Here is a 4454-nt window from a genome sequence, read left to right as displayed (position 1 = left end):
GATTTTGAAAGCTTACTGTGATGTGTCTGCAGGCTCTCACAAACTGCACAGCCACTTTCAAAGACAATGAAAAGCTGAGGATTTTATAGGGATCTGTTTCCAAAAAGAAAAAGGATGTAGCCAAATACTGTGATTTTATCTGTGGTTATAATTTCTTTGTAGTTTGTTTCTCTGCTTTGACAACCACAAAATCTAACTAATTACACCCCATCTATAAGCCCCACACAATACTAACATGTATAATGGATAGGACATGGATTATGGAGCGTTAAGCAAAGCAGCACGATAGCTGTTTTCTTCGAGTTTCAAGCAATGACTACAAGTAGTATGGTTTATGTTTTTGTGAACCACTGAGCTTTCTAAGTTTGCCGGACAAACCGACCAATTCATATGTAAATAAAATATATCGTATCCTATAAGAAAAGAGCAGTTGATAAAGAGGATCTAGTGCTGTGGGTCTTTATGATCAAGAGAGGGAAGAATTTCTTTGTGTCACTACAAAATGTTACTCTGTCCCTGAAAGGAAGGAGACAGAAGGCTAGCTCTGTGCAAAAGCCTGACCGCATGTGACTGACCCAGCAGGAGAAGGGCTGGCTCTCTTTCTTGGGCTCCTTCTGTTGCAAGACACAGATCCTAAGTACGAGCCGGACGCCTCTGCCTGATTTCTTGGGGGCATTCAGGCCAAGGGATACATTTTAAAACGAGAAGGGGAATGAGCAGATCAAAAATGTAAAGCACAAGTTATTTCTCTTGAACTTCATTGCTCTGCTGAAAACAGAGCACAGCAAATACGTGTGCTTTTTACTCCTTTTTATGTTACACACTGATAATGACTCTTGTTCAAGTTACAAGAAAAGATTTCATCCTTTTCCTTTCTCCTTTCAAACAGCAGTCCTTATTGAAAATTATCTTGTCCCTTCTGAAATGTGCTTTTTTAGGGTGAGTGAGCCTATGACGGCTTGAGAAAAAAATACAGTCCTTCCAAGTTGGACTGCATCTCATCAAAGTGTTTTTCCCCTTAGGATTTTATGGAATGTTACCTCACTTTATGACAGTTCACATCACAGCGTAAATGCTGAACATTTCTGTGAGTGAGGCAATGCACTGTGAAATGTCAGGCAAACGATAAAATCAATAATCTGCAAGTTACCAAAGAGAAATGAAACTCATGGATGTCAGTAGTTTTTAGGTCAAGCACAGATGCTCCAGACTGATGATGGCCAAACACTTTCGGGTTGTTTTTGTTTAAGTTTCATACGCAGACAGCACCGAAAAATGGCCCTTCTCTGAGCAACTGGGAGCATCTTTACATACGCTACTTCAATCTTTTATTCTTTTAGCTGAGGCGGTGAGATTGAAAAATTACTTGTTTTCTTTTGTATCATCTTTCTATGCCCTGGATGTATATTCTGTAACAAAGTTAACTTGTATTCTTAACAAGCACGGAAAGAAACCTTTGAACAATACCTACCTGAGATCAAATGGTGTATTTCTTTTGCACTCAGATCTGACTGCAAAATCAAAAAATGACAATTGGGATTCTGCTTGAACTAAAAAAAAGGTGAAAAAAAGATTTTAGCCAAAAAAAGAAAAACATTCATAGAAGTGTTGTCTGTAAGTCTGAAAATGGAAAATGCTGTGGTAAGCATATTGTTGCATATTTTTTTTCAGAAATTAAATATTTGAAACCACATTTGACTTTTAAAGTATCAGCACTGAAAGAGTTTTAGCACAAATGTTCAGTTTTGACTTTCAGTTTTAATTGAAAAATCGTAACATTTTAATGAGGGCCTCCTCCCCCACCTGATTTCCCCTGAATAATTATAGCAACTTTTCAGCCAGCTCTATTTAATTCCCCAAATGGCCATGTCCAGGAAAGAAATGATACTGGACCTTCCCATATTCATTTTAACTTTAAGATATATGAGGGGAAATGTACTTAACACTGGGATTAAAGCAGTCATAGAGCAAGTAAAATCGAATTAACTGTTAATATTTTTACTGAGTTTATTTATGTGCAGGCTTTTGAAAAATACCATCGGACAACTTGTAGGACAGGTGTAGTTCTTGAAATAGCTGCAGATACACTGACAGACTAAAGAAATGTAATACTGGAAACAAAGTGCTTCAGCTGCAAAGGACGCATACAGATGCTTTCATAAACCCATAAGAAAAAAAATTCTCCGACAAAGCCAGGCAAGTGAAAACATCCCAAAACAGTGATGTACAGTGGAGGCTGAAAGGTCAATGACTGCGGCTAAAAGTTATCAAGATAATTATTGCTAATGCCTTGATTGGGGAAAATAAGCACCACCACGGAAGCTTTTCAGCTTTGCATCCCTCGCAGCCTTGAAAGAGCTCCTCCAGCCAGGCATTATTTTATCAATATAAAAGGCTTTGGGCTTTATAAGTACCACACCTGCCGTACGACCGTTCCTGGGGGCATCACTCTGTGTGCTGGCAAACATGCTACCGACATCAAAAGTTTCCACTTTCCCAAACTCAGCGCCTTTCAGCGGCAGGTCCCTCCCCTCTCCCCAGGGTGGCTGGCCACGGGCTGTGGAACCTCTCACTTTTTGTCCTCTCCCGACCCTTCTGGACCACATTCTACGTTTTTATTCAGGCCATCTGCTCGCTGGGGAAGGGAAAACGGTGGCGGCACCACGGCCCCTCCTGGCAGTGACTGCTCGGCAATGTTTTACCTTGTCAGCCGGCCCCGGCTGCAGCCTGCCTGGGCTGGCCATGGCAAGGAGGGTTTTTATTTCTGCCTAAATATTGTTGGTGAGGGGTAGGCTTGTGTCGGCGGCCTCCCCCGGCTCCCCCAGAGTGGTACGACCGCCTTGTTCCTGACAGAAGTCTTTCTAAAGACCTGCTCAAGCCTCACTAAGCAGCTGTGAGTTAGGTCATTTTCCCAGGAGTTTTACATGTGGAAAACCGGGCATTAGGAAGGCCCTCAAAAAAGGACACCATCTGGCCCCAGTGAAAAAAAAAGGATCATGACACTTTCTGTGGTACCAACAGGCCCTGATGAACCATAAAGGAATTCAGGCCTCGACTGTGATCCGATGGTGAGTGGCCCAACCATCCCCCCCGTGACAGCCTCCCCCATTCAGCCCCGCAGTTATCTCATAGCACAATGGACTTTTGTGCCACGCTGTTTACTGGGGGCGTCGGCAAATCCCCGCGGATTTCTGGGCTCGGCTTCAGCGCCCCTGCTCTTTGCTGCAACATGTAACACGTATCAGGAGAGATAAGGACACAAAGACGGTGGCTTTTTTTTTTTTTTTTTCTTTGCCTTTTTTTTTTTTCATTTTTCTCTCCAGGGTTCAAGCCCCTTGTGTTTCTTTCACTGTACGGAGGAATAAAGAGTAAGGCTCTGCAGTGGATGCAAGAAAGATCTTTGCTGGGAATCAAGAAATCTCCCCTCCAAGTTAAGTCAGACATCATGGATTAAGGGGAATTTGTACTACTGTTTTCTAAAAGTGAAATTTAATTAAAGTGGATCAGGATTTACAGCTTACATGCATTTTTTGTGAGGAAAAAAATTGATTTGTTTATTTTTTTAAAGTCAACACATCACTATTTCCTCCTTTTGATTTTGGAATAGTTTCTATTCTAGGTAAAAAAGTATTTTACTATTAGCAATATTGGATTTCTCCTACTTTTTTTGCCATTGAATTCAATTTATGAGTGTTTATTATTTAATACAGAAAGTGTCTTCATTAGTTTGTACACAGGGGTGCAAGCTGTGCATGGCCACAAGCAGAAAGTAGCCCTCCTGCATCCCCCCACCAAGGATGCTACCTTCTCCCCGCCACTCTCATCCCCCTGCCCCACTCCCACCGCAAAAGAGAGCCTGGGAAAATAAACAGACCTTGTAGCCTGCCCTCAAGGTCACTGCATTGACCTTGAAAGGGTAGGGGGTACCAAAATCAAGGAGCCTGTAGGGAAAGCGACAGGCTGCCTGCTCCCCAGGTCCCCAGTTTAACCTGGGACTTGGTGGTGCTTCCACTCACCAGGTTCCTATGGAACCATCTGGTGGCAAGGACATCTCTGCTGCTGGGACCCCAAATCAGACATTGCTCCTGAGGTCAAACCCAATAATGCTGACATCATCAGAAAACTAGTTGGAGCCTGACACAGCTTGGGCAGCATGGACATAAGGAACAATACGGCACATGACTGCCTGTTAGGGCTAAAACGACCTAAATTTGACTGAAGGTTTTGGGCAAGGTGCAGCTCCCCGAGAAAGATCTAGTGACAACTTCATGGGGAGGTGTCAGGTTATGATTGACTTTCATTTGAAACGGTGACAGACAGATACCAGCTGTCAATCTAACTGTTTAGCCTTCCAGTTCCGTGTTTGTGTACCCTCCTCCAAGAGGGCAATTCTTTTGCCCAGCTTGCTGCCCTCACACTTTCGTGCTGCAGCCCCTGCAGAGCCCGCGTCTCCT

The sequence above is a fragment of the Caloenas nicobarica genome, chromosome 3 (genome assembly GCF_036013445.1).
Source record: "Caloenas nicobarica isolate bCalNic1 chromosome 3, bCalNic1.hap1, whole genome shotgun sequence".
Classification (NCBI taxonomy): Eukaryota; Metazoa; Chordata; class Aves; order Columbiformes; family Columbidae; genus Caloenas; species Caloenas nicobarica.
This window is presented reverse-complemented; position numbering follows the sequence as displayed.